Here is a 12,847-nt window from a genome sequence, read left to right as displayed (position 1 = left end):
TTTGCAGAGGCGTCAACTTTGGAAAAGACAACTTTGAAAGAAGGGAAGATCCCTAGGTTCGAGTTTGAATAGAACTTTCAAAAAAAAAGAGAATCATTAATAATTAAGAAAAAAGGGTTTATCAGTGTCATGAATTTTGACGACGTGTTTCATTATCCGAAAAAAAGTTTCTCTTTGTAATATTTTATTGAAATTAAGTTATTACATTCACCTCTAAAATGACTTTCCTTTTCGTCATCTAGGTTACATTTATTTATTAAAACTTTGAAAATGTCAGCAATAAATAAATAAGCAAATATGTAAGTAAAATTTTAGGGTCAATAATGCAGTTTTTTTTTTTGTCCAAACTATTTACTTAAAAATACACTGAAAATGCAGATCTTGTACATTTTTTTACTAAATTAAATTAAAAAATTAAAAAAAATAATTTAATTTAAATAAAAAAAAAAAAAGAATGAAATTGGATATTTGATAAATGTAATTTTAATTAATTAATAATTTGTGGTATTTAAAAAATAATAATTAAAAAATAATTTAGAACTTGAAAAATAATTAAAATCCTAAGGGCTTTTGCTTTTTTCAGTAATAATCTTTAAGGTAGAAAAAAATCATTATTATTAGGGAAAAAAATGGTTGGTTCATGTGATTTTATTTATGTATTTATTTTTCTATTTTTTATTTCATCTGCTCATCAGAAAACATTTATCCACAAAAAATGTCCAATTTTTTTTTTTTATCTAATCTGTTTATTCAAAAATAGACGTTTTTTATGATAAGCATGTTTTTAAATCAAATTAAATTATACATTTGTAATAAATAGAATAATAAATTTGATATTTGGTACATTTAATTTTAATTAATTAATAATTCATAGTTTATAAAATAATAATTCATGGTATTAAAACAAACAAACAAACAAACAACTTTACCCTGAAAAATAATTCAAACCCTAAAGATTTTGACATTGTTTTTGGGCTTTTTTGCTTTTGTCACATTAAGGAAGGGGGAAAAAAGAATCATTAATAATCATCTTTTTTTTTTTTTTAATAAATAGTTGTCATAAGTGCAAGCAAGTATGTGCATAATAACATTTATGATGCATTGAACATTAACATTGAAGTGCAAAAAAAAACCAAACAAAAAAAAAAAACGTTACAAACACATCACATTTTGACTGATTTTGATTAAATTTAGTAATTTTGTTGTGTATTTTTGACATATTAGTAGTTTTAGTAGTTATTTTTATGTCTGTATGATTTAAAAAAAAATTCAGTTAAAGTTTATTTTATTTAATGCAACTTTTTTTTAATTGATTTGAGTTTTTAATTTTAGTTTTATAATAACCCTGCTTTAGTGTTGGTCACATATTGAATTGGTTTAATTTAGGTGAGTTAATCAGTTAATTTAGAAACATGTACATTTTTGCATTTTATAATTTTAGAGCTTTTGTCCATAGTGACTTGCATTCAAGGTATATATTTTATATTACAATCCTCTTTAAATTTAAGTTTACCTGCTGTTTTGCTTTATTTATTTATTGTTTGTTTATTTAAAACTGGAGCTGTTTAGAAATGTTTTTAAAAATGTTTTAAAATGTGCACAAAGCAGTGAACCTGGACTGTTATTGCCTCAAAAATAATAGGTGCATGGCACCACTAGACACACACGTACAGCACTGCTATCACACACTCTAAGATGCACACAAAAGCTGTGATTACAGTGTAGTTCAAAGATCAGATGCTGTCTTTGGTTTGTAATGACACTTGTGAGCAGTAACGGCTCATTAGTCGATGCCTCTGCCATAATGAACACTTTTCCACCCATTAAACTCATGCGTTGTCCACATGAGAACACGGGGCAGGTGAAGGAGATTAGCAAGCCTTCCCCCCACTAAGCGAAAACCATTGGCTAGTCTCCCCACTCCTCCCACACACACTCGCAGTCTTTGAGACTGAGCTGCCCTGACCCTTAACAGCCTCAAATAACACGATCGATAAACAGCAGACCAGTTGCACTTGTATCTGGATTTTACAGCAGACTCATCAGAATGTGGCTATGTTTTCTGTTCGATCCTTTACACTTACACTGAAAAGTATATGATAAAGCTTTCAGGATATCATGTATTTAAATTTAAAGAGGCAATTAAGGGTTTAAACAAAAAATATTTATTATTTAAAACTACTCAATAACATGTAGCCTACCTTAAAAAAAAAAACAAAAAAAAACTTTATATACGATTTTCTATCTATACATATATTTATTTTAATGCATTATAGATATTTGTTGGCTTTTTAATATTTAAATTTTAATTGTAGTATAATTCAAATATCAAATATACACATACATATTCAAATTTATAATTTATATAAATATACATATTTAACAATATCTTTAGCAACGTTTAAATGTCAATATTTAAACAGTAAAACAAGTATGTATTTAAAGTCAAAAAGGCAGTTAGTGGTTTAAAAAAAGAAATATTGATTTTTGAGAAATTTGAAAATACAAAATATTTTTATTATATCCATGAACATGTAGCCTACCTTAAAGTTTTTTGTTAACGTTATCATTATTATTTATTTATTAACATACATTTATTTTAATGCATTATAGAAATATTTGTTGGCTTTTTAATATTCAAATTTAAACTGTAGCAAATATAAATATTCAAATTTACATAAAAATATTTAAATATCAATATATCAACATTTAAATGTCAGTATTTAAACAGTAAACAATCATGTATTTAAATTAAAAAAGGCAGTTAAGGATTAAAAAATGTATTTTTTTTTTTGAGACATTTGAAAATACAAAATTCTTATTATACTTTTATTATATACACTAACATATATTTTTTTTATCTTCATGTATTTTATTTACTAACATTTATTTTAATGCATTATAGATATAGGCTTTTTTAATATTTAAATTTAAATTGTAGTATAATTCAAATTTCAAATATGTAAATATAAATGTTCAGTTTTATATAAAAATAAATATTTAAATATTAATATATCAACATTTAAATGTCAATATTTAAAGAGTATAAAACAATTATGTATTTAAATTCAAAAAGGCAGTTATGGGTTTAAAAAAATACATATTTATATTTTGAGATATTTGAAAATACAAAGTACTTTTATTATACCCACTAAAATATATTATTTTTTTCTTCATGCATTTTATTAACTAACATATATTTATTTTAATGCATTATAGATGTTTGTTGGCTTTTCAATATTTACATTTAAATTTTAAATTTAAAGTATAATTCAAATATAAAATATATAAACAGAAATGTTCAAATTTATATAAAAATAACTATTTAAATATCAATATATCAACAATGTCAATATGTAAACAGTAAAATAATAATGTATTTAAATTTAAAAAAGGCAGTTAAGGGTTTAAAAAAATAAATAATTATTCTTTGATACATGTAAAAATATAAAATACTTTTATTATATCCATGAACGTATCCTACCTTTGAAAAAAAAAATGTTAAACGCTTTTTTTTAATATTCGATTTTTATTTTATTCTATATTTTATTAACTAACATATATTTATTTTAATGCATTATAGATATTTGTTGGCTTTTCAATATTTAAATTGAAATAGTATAATTCAAATATTAAATATAAAAGTAAATATTCAAATTTACATATATTAATATTCAAATACTTATATTTATCAACATTTAAATTTCAATATTTAAAGACAATCAATCATGTAAATTCAATTCAAGAAACATTTTTTGAGACATTTAATATTATGTAATATACATTTAATATATATTTAATAAAAAAAAGTGTTAAACAATTTTTTTTTTAATATTCGATTTTTTTTTTATTCTATATTTTATTAACTAACATATATTTATTTTAATGCATTATAGATATTTGTTGGCTTTTCAATATTTAAATTGAAATAGTATAATTCAAATATTAAATATAAAAGTAAATATTCAAATTTACATAAATATAAGTATTTGAATATTAATATATCAACATTTAAATTTCAATATTTAAAGACAATCAATCATGTAAATTCAATTAAATTCAAAAAACATTTTTTGAGACATTTAATATTATGTAATATACATTTAATATATATTTAATATAAAATAGTTTTTTTTTTTATATCCATTGATGTGTATCCTACCCTAAAAACATTTTTGTTAACATTATATTCTATTTTCTTATTTATATACTACTACTAATTTTTACTTAACATATTTATTTTAATGCATTAGGATATTTTCAATTTTTAAATTGCAAAATTTAAATAGAAATATATCAATATTTAAACAGTATCAAAATGAATCATTGAACTGATTCATTCAGAATCGCAGAAACAAGTGATTGTCTTTATAAATGAGTCACTGAATCATTTACTTAACCAACTTATTTTAAACACTGTGTCATTCAGTGCTATAGTTGTTCTCCTGTGGCTTTTGTTTGAAACTATTTTGGTTAGTGGATCAAAACAAAGTTTTTAATTTAATGTAAATTTCTAAATCTACTAAATCCACTGCATAAAGTAGTACAGTAGTTTGGTGTTTTAACCTTGTTAAAACAAACATCTGTAACAAAAATTACGACTCAGAACCTGATGGTTACAGATTTATGTGACACTAGCCCTGGTCACTTTTACAGTAGTGTTTTTCATCATCTATTTTTCGTTCAGCACTGGTATGAAATCATGCTTGGACTGTTTGTGAAATTGCCTGTGAATTCTGATACCCCCAAGTATAAAGGAATTTTTATACTCTGGTGTCAGGCCTGTAAAGATGTGTACCAGCAATAAAGCCCAACCACCATTATATACAGAGAGCTTATGTCCCTCCCAGCGACGAGATGTTAGTGGCCATGAAGTTCTGAAGGTTATGTGTACAATTACATCTGCCCAGCAGGCGTTAAATGCTCATTTCTGTAAATGGCAGCAAATCCATACACCACCTGCTGTACTTCCCATCATAATCAGTGTTGCTTTTACAACACCTCTCCGCTTGTGCATTTTTCTAATAGCCAGACTTAATTACCTGCACAGAGCTTCATATCCTCATTGCAGCAGTTATGAAACGTCCCAGTTATGCTGAATTTCTCGTTAAGTTCGCTTTAGAGTCCTTTTAATGCACGGCTACCTTTCAGCTTAGCAATTCAGAATATCTGCTGCTCTTCTTTTAGCTTTTCTCTTTGAGGATTGCCTTGACTGACAGCGACGGAAACTCTCCTGCTTTTTATTTTTTAAAATGGGTGGCTGTTTTATGATTTGAGGCTTAGCGTTTCTTTTGAGGGAATTATGGGCTGACAGTTTTCGTGGCGTCTCTCTCTGTACCCGTGCGGCTTGAATATTCAAAGTTAATGCCATTGGCCAGCCCGTTTGATCTTTGTTCATCTGCCTTTGAGGAGACGGAGAAGAGACAGGCAGGTCCCGTACGGCCCCTGAAGAGAGATGCGTGGGTGTTTTTTTCCCCCATTCCACAACAATGCCACAAAAGACAGCACATGCAGGGAATTAATTAAACGTTTTCATTGTTGGACGGCTCAGGTAATTACTGATGAAGTGAGGTGACAAGGCACAGGCAAACAACTCTGTTACGGCGAATCTTTTAGAACAAATTAGACAAAGTACATCTTTCAAGTGTCCATGCAACCAGCAGAGCAATACAGGTGATGGCCAGCGGGGAGTTTAGTCGCACCTTCTCAGGATCGGATTATACGTGTGTCAATCAGACAGAAGCGTTCTGTTGAATCTCAGGAGGGTGTTTCCAATCACTGACTAGACTATCAACATAAAGTCACATTTATAGCTTAGTCCAGCCAAAAATCACTTACTAAAAAATTCTGGCTCATTTTTCAGCGATCTAAGACTCTAATGCTGTGTCTGAAACCGCTCCCTATCCACTATATAATGCATATTGGGTGTCAGTCATTTTGTATTTCGAGTGTACAACCGATGTAACTCGCTGAAGCACTATATCCCACAATCCAATGCGGAGAACCGGCGAGCTGGAAGATTTATTATTTCTGCTTTAATGTTTATTTCATGTATTATATATCAAAATATATTATATAAGAATTTACTCAGTTTAATATTTTACTAATTTACTGAGCTAGCATCTTTAAATAGCATCTATTTAAAAAAGTTCGTTGGTAGCGTATTCATTCTGATGTAAAATTAACGGTCGCCTGAGGGCCCTCTATGACTATTGGCATATTACGCTGCTCGGGAGAGTTTCAAGGTATGCAAACAATAAATACATAAAAGTATGAACGTGTTAATGTGTGATTATTTTTGTTGACAGTATTTTAATAGTATTTAATGATTATGAACATATAACAATTACCAAACAAATACCATTAATGAAACCATAAAGCTCAAAGTCATTTAAAGTGTTATTGCTGTTCATATTATTTTCTAAAATAAGGTACATGTAAAATAAAAAGTACATATTTGACAAAGATGTTTTCTGCAACAGTACGTCTCATGTGAAGTGCAACGTACGTCACTGTCCGAATTCGTTCACTCCTCCTGATATAGTCCACTCAACGGCCATTCACTATATAGGGATTAGTGATTTAGTGAACGAGTGAGCGATTTCAGACACAGCTTAAGACTCGCTCCGTCCGGAGCCCATAACTTTTGTGATGGTTAAGCCTTAGACGCTCAAAAACTGAGACTTTCGAAAATGCTGCAGACCCAGTTTTGAAAATGATGGTCTGAGTATCCTTGACAACCATGTAAACAATAACATCATGCTCATCACGTTTTTGATTGTGTAGTGTAGACAGAGATTGTTTCTAAAACACATTGAAAACGCCAGTGTAGACGAGGACCATTTTAAAATGAAAACACACTAGTGTAAATGTAGCCTAAGGCCCTGTTTACACTAGTGTGAACGCATAACTTTTGCTACGATTACAGTACTCTAGCATTTTCGACACTCGAAAACACGGCAGACCTGTTGTAGTTTGAAAACTACGGGGTTGTGTTCAGTGTAAAATTATAGCATGGCTGCCCACATTTACTCTAGTGTAAAAAGACCCTAAAACGGCATCTGCAGCATTTTTGAAAAACTCCATTTTCGAGGGTTGAAAATGCCGGAGTATTGTAAACAACAGACTTAACTGTAGCAAAAGTTATGCGTTTTAACACAAAAATGCACTAGAGTAAACGGGGCCTAAAACGAAGTCTGCAGCGTTTTCGAAGGTCGAAAATGCCGGAGTAGTGTAAACGTTAGGCTTAAAACAAAAACGCACTAGTGTAAGCATACCCTGAAATGCAGTGAAAATGGCGGAGTAAACGAGGATCGTTTTCAATTTATAAAGCCGTTTTAAAACGAAAACCCACTAGTGTAAACCGAGCCTAAAACAGGCTCTGCAGAGTTTTTGAGGGTTGAAAACGCCGGATTAGTGTAAACGATAGGTTTAACCATACACGGTTAAAAATTTTCCTGTATTTTTACAGTAAGTTATTGGCAGCAAGGTTGCCAGCAAGTTACTGTAATTTGTTTTACAGCAATGTACTGTAATGTATCTTTACAGTATGTAGAACAATGTATTGTATACTGTCAAAACAGTATTGTACTGTATTTTTACAGTACTTAGTAATTTAGTTTCTACTTCAGGGGTGCGCAACCCTGGTCCTGGAGATCGACTTTCCTGCAGAGTTCAGCTCCAACCCTGACCAAACACACCTGAACCAGCTAATTAGGATCTCAAGGAGCACTTGATAATTACAGACAGGCATGTCTGATTAGGGTTGGAACTAAACTCTGCAGGAAAGTCGATCTCCAGGAACAGGGTTGGGCACCCCTGTTCTACTGTAATTATTATTGTGTATTGTGTAGTTGGAATAGTACGTACAAATATTTAGTAAAATTGTGATACTACTGTAATTCAGAATAACATTACAAATCAAAAGACAATCCAAACATATTTACAAAATTATTTTTATTAAAACATTTCAAAACATTTTAGCAGTGTTGGGGGTAACGCATTACAAGTTACATAATATTACTCAAGATAATCTAACATTTGTTTTCCTTTTTTATTTCTGAAGAGTTGACATTTTTTCTTCAGCGGTCTACTGTACAGACGTGAATTTACTTTTCTCAAAGCCTGGGGCTTTTGGTGTGAAAAGGCTTTTACATTTGCCAAAATGAAACTTTTCTATTAAAAACACAAGCAACCCCTTCCCAGAGATAAAAAGTAAAGCAAAAGTAAAGTAACGCATTACTTTCCATAAAAAGTAACGCAATTAGTTACTTTTATAATATTGTAATGCATTACTTTTAAAAGTGACTTTCCCCAACAATGCATTTTAGTATGGTGCAGGGCATGTGGGTGGCGGAAACAAGCCACTGACCCTCTTTGTGAAGTCCTCCATTTAAACATTTTTGACTGAATGAAGCCGTTGACATGCAGGGTTGATGGCCATCATTCTGCACCACCGTCCTAATCTTCTGCTCACTCCCTGCCTGGCAGTATATTTATTCCCATGGTGAAACTGAAACAGTTATAGAACACACATAAGACATAACCTGTTATTCACAGCACCAAGAAAAATGAACAGACAGCATGGGGAAAGAGGAAAAAAAAATAAAAAAAATTCTGTAGCGTAGATGAAACACATAAACTGCCCACTGTTCTTCAAAAAAATCCTTCAGGTCCCACAAATTCTTTGGTTATTCAGCATTTTTGTGTATTTGAACCCTTTCCAACAATGACTGTATGATTTTGAGATCCATCTTTTCACATTGAGGACAACTGAGTAACTCATATGCAACTATTACAGAAGGTTCCAACGCTCACTGATGCTTCAGAAAAGATCAGGGTAAATTTTACTTATTTTGTCTTCTGCCAAACATGTAAGTACAGTATCTTCTGTAGCTTCTGAAAGTCAGTTCTGAATGAAAAAATATGATATTTAGGCAAAATAAGAAAATTGTACATATCTTATTGGATAATTTTTCCTTCTGAAGCATCAGTGAGCATTTGAACCTTCTGTAATAGCTGCATACGAGTCCTTCAGTTGTTCTCAGTGTGAAAAGACGCATCTCAAAATCATACAGTCATTGTTGGAAAGGGTTCAAACACACAAAAATGCCTGCAAAAAAAACAAAAAAAACAAAAACAAAAAAAAAAAAAACAAAGAAGAAAAGAATCTGTGGGACCTGCAAGATTTCAGCGGGCAGTTTAACTGTTCAGGACAAACAAGGGACTCATGAACAACTATCACTAAACAAAAAAACGACTCTGGATCATTCAGGTAATAACACAGTATTAAGAATCAAGTGTATAAAAACTTTTGAATGTGGTCATTTTTATAAATTCAGCTATCATTTTCTCTTGTGGACTATATGTAAACATCTTTTATTTGAAATATCTTATTCAGGTCAGTACTAAATAAAAATAGCATGCATTTTGTATGATAAGCCCTCTTATTTCTGTAAAATAATTAACATTTCACAGATTCTGCAAGGTGTATGTAAACTTTTGACTTAGACGGTAAATAAAAATTAAATTAGTTTAAATAATACTTACAAAAAACTGCCTTGTGACAGCATTGCCCTTCCAGGGTGCAAAGACAAGTGGACCACACTGCAGAGCTGCAAGAAATCAAATAAATTTGACTAAATAATGTGTTAGCCAACTTGTTGACCATGTACAGGATAAAGTCATACTGACTATTGCTATATACATGTTATTAGAAAAAACAAACATACTATTCTTGACATTGCTAAAGATTTTGGGATGCATTTTACTTTTCTTTGTTGACTACTAGATCATTAGTAACTGATAAAAGTAATTGTCCACTAATCATATTTTTATCATCATAATTATTTTTATGAATCCCCATGCTACAGAACTGGTTTTCCGCCTACTTAACAGTTAATAACCTGTGATGTTACCAATATCTCTGACCCCAAACCACCCATTTACATCGCAAGTGAAACTGTATTTCTCAGCCATGTTTAAGTAAGCGACTACATCCAGTATTAACCGCGACCGTGAAGCAGAATGCAAACATCATAATAATAATAATAATAATAATAATAATAATAATAATAATAATAATAATAATAATAATAATAATAATTATTATTATTATTATTATTATTAAAATAATTGTATTATTAATCGTATTAACTGTGTTATTTACAGCGTTTTAAACGTCAGAAAATGCCGTCAGTTGTGGCACTCATTATCCCCTAAACCAGGCCTAGGCAAACTCGGTCCTGGAGGGCCAGTGTCCCTGCAGAGTTTAGCCCCAACCCTAATAAAACTCACCCGTTTGTAGCTTTCTAGTAAACCTGAAGACACTGATTAGCTTGTTCAAGTGAGTTTAATCAGGGTTGGAGCTAAACTCTGCAGGGACACCGGCCCTCCAGGACCGAGTTTGCCCAGGCCTGGTTTAGGGGATAATGAGTGCCACAACTGACGGCGCTTTCTGACATGTAAAACATTATAAATAACACCTTAAATAATGCCGTTTGACAATTTTCAAATAAAGAAACTAGTAAAGTGAAAAAAAAATAAAAAAAAATAAATAAATAAAAATGTATAAATAAATTTAAGTTACGTAGTTTAGGGCAGACCTGGGCAAACTCAGTCCTGGAGGGCCGGTGTCCCTGCAGAGTTTAGCATCAACCCTGATAAAACTCACCTGTTTGTAACTTTCTAGTAAACCTGAAGACACTGATTAGCTTGTTCAAGTGAGTTTAATCAGGGTTGGAGCTAAACTCTGCAGGGACACCGGCCCTCCAGGACTGAGTTTGCCCAGGTCTGCCCTAAACTACGTAACTTAAATTTATTTTTTCTTTTCCATTTTACTAGTTTTTTTAATTTGGAAATAGTCAAACAGTGTTATTTACGGCATTTTAAATAACAGAAAGTGGTGTCAGTTGCGGCACTCATTATCCCTTAAACAGTGTAACTTATATTTTTTTTTTTTTATTTTGCATTTAACTAGTTTTTTTTTTTTTTTTTTTTTTTTTTTGAAAATTGTCAAACAGTGTTATTTTCGGTGTTTTAAACGTCAGAAAACGCAGTCAGTTGTGGCACTCATTATGTAACTTAAATTTGTTTTTTCTTTTTTTCCTTTTCCATTTTACTAGTTTTTTTATTTTAAAAACCGTCAAAGGGCATTACTTACGGCATTTTAAACGTCAGAAAGTGCCGTCAGTTGCTGCACTCATTATCCCCTAAACCAGACCTGGGCAAACTCGGTCCTGGAGGGCCGGTGTCCCTACAGAGTTTAGCTCCAACCCTCATAAAATTCACCTGTTTGTAGCTTTCTAGTAAACCTGAAGACACTGATTAGCTTGTTCAGGTGAGTTTTATCAGGGCTGGAGCTAAACTCTGCAGGGACACCGGCCCTCCAGGACCGAGTTTGCCCAGGTCTGCCCTAAACTATGCAACTTAAATTTAATTTTTCATTTCCATTTTACTAGTTTTTTAAATTGAAAATAGTCAAACAGTGTTATTTACAGTATTTTAAAATGCAGAAAACACTGTCAGTTGCAGCGCTCATTATCCCTTAAACAGCGTAACTTATATTAATTTTTTTATTTTGCATTGTACTAGTTTTTTAATTTGGAAATCGTCAAACCGTGTTATTTACAGCATTTTAAATAACAGAAAGTGGCGTCAATTGTGGCACTCATTATCCCCTAAACAGTGTAACTTAAATTTGTTTTTTCTTTTTTAACTTTTCCATTTTACTATTTTTTTTTATTTGAAAATCATCAAAGGGCATTATTTACGGCATTTTAAACGTCAGAAAGCGCCGTCAGTTGTGGGATTCATTATCCCCTAAACCAGACCTGGGCAAACTCGGTCCTGGAGGGCCGGTGTCCCTACAGAGTTTAGCTCCAACCCTCATAAAATTCACCTGTTTGTAGCTTTCTAGTAAACCTGAAGACACTGATTAGCTTGTTCAGGTGAGTTTTATCAGGGCTGGAGCTAAACTCTGTAGGGACACCGGCCCTCCAGGACCGAATTCGCCCAGGTCTGGTTTAGGGGATAATGAGTGACGCAACTGACGGCGCTTTCTGACGTTTAAAACACCGTAAATAATGCTGTTTGACAATTTTCAAATAAAGAAACTAGTAAAGTGCAAAATAAATAAATAAAGTATAAATAAATTTAAGTTACACCGTTTAGGGCAGGCCTGGACAAACTCTGTCCTGGAGGGCCGGTGTCCCAACGGAGTTTAGCTCCAACCCTGATAAAACTCACCTGTTTGTAACTTTCTAGTAAACCTGAAGACACTGATTAGCTTGTTCAGGTGAGTTTTATCAGGGTTGGAGCTAAACTCTGCAGGGACACCGGCCCTCAAGGACCGAGTTTGCCCAGGTCTGCCCTAAACTACGTAACTTAAATTTAATTTTTCATTTCCATTTTACTAGTAGTTTAATTAATACTTACAAAAAAACTGCCTTGTGACAGCATTGCCCTTCCAGGGTGCAAAGACAAGTGGACCACACTGCAGAGCTGCAAGAAATCAAATAAATTTGACTAAATAATGTGTTAGCCAACTTGTTAACCATGTACAGGATAAAGTCATACTGACTATTGCTATATACATGTGTATTTCATACACTCCAACACTACATCAGAGTTATTAAAAAAAAAAAAAAACAAAAATACTATGCTTGACATTGCTAAAGATTTTGGGATGCATTTCACTTTTCTTTGTTGACTACTAGATCATTAGTAACTGACAAAAGTAATTGGTTAAAAGTAATAATTATAATAATAATAATTATTATTATTAATTATTAATTGTATTATTAACTGTCAAACTGTGTTATTTACTGCGTTTTAAACGTCAGAAAAC

At 31.5% G+C, this 12,847-nt stretch overlaps 1 long non-coding RNA gene across 1 annotated transcript in view; it reads right to left on the bottom strand.

Moving 5' to 3' along the window:
- Positions 1-8,044: 8,044 nt before the first annotated feature.
- The window catches only part of LOC127155586 (uncharacterized), a 10,625-nt gene continuing 5,822 nt past the window's right edge, over positions 8,045-12,847 (bottom strand). The window contains exons 2-4 of the long non-coding RNA XR_007825623.1: positions 12,436-12,501; positions 9,550-9,614; positions 8,045-8,512 (exon numbers count right to left, since the gene is read on the bottom strand). This is a non-coding gene — a long non-coding RNA (uncharacterized LOC127155586). The remainder of the gene's footprint in view (positions 8,513-9,549; positions 9,615-12,435; positions 12,502-12,847) is intronic.

Source organism: Labeo rohita, chromosome 24 (assembly GCF_022985175.1).
Source record: "Labeo rohita strain BAU-BD-2019 chromosome 24, IGBB_LRoh.1.0, whole genome shotgun sequence".
Classification (NCBI taxonomy): domain Eukaryota; kingdom Metazoa; phylum Chordata; class Actinopteri; order Cypriniformes; family Cyprinidae; genus Labeo; species Labeo rohita.
The sequence above is the reverse complement of the archived record's forward strand: the minus strand, read 5'-3'. Positions and strand labels throughout refer to the sequence as shown.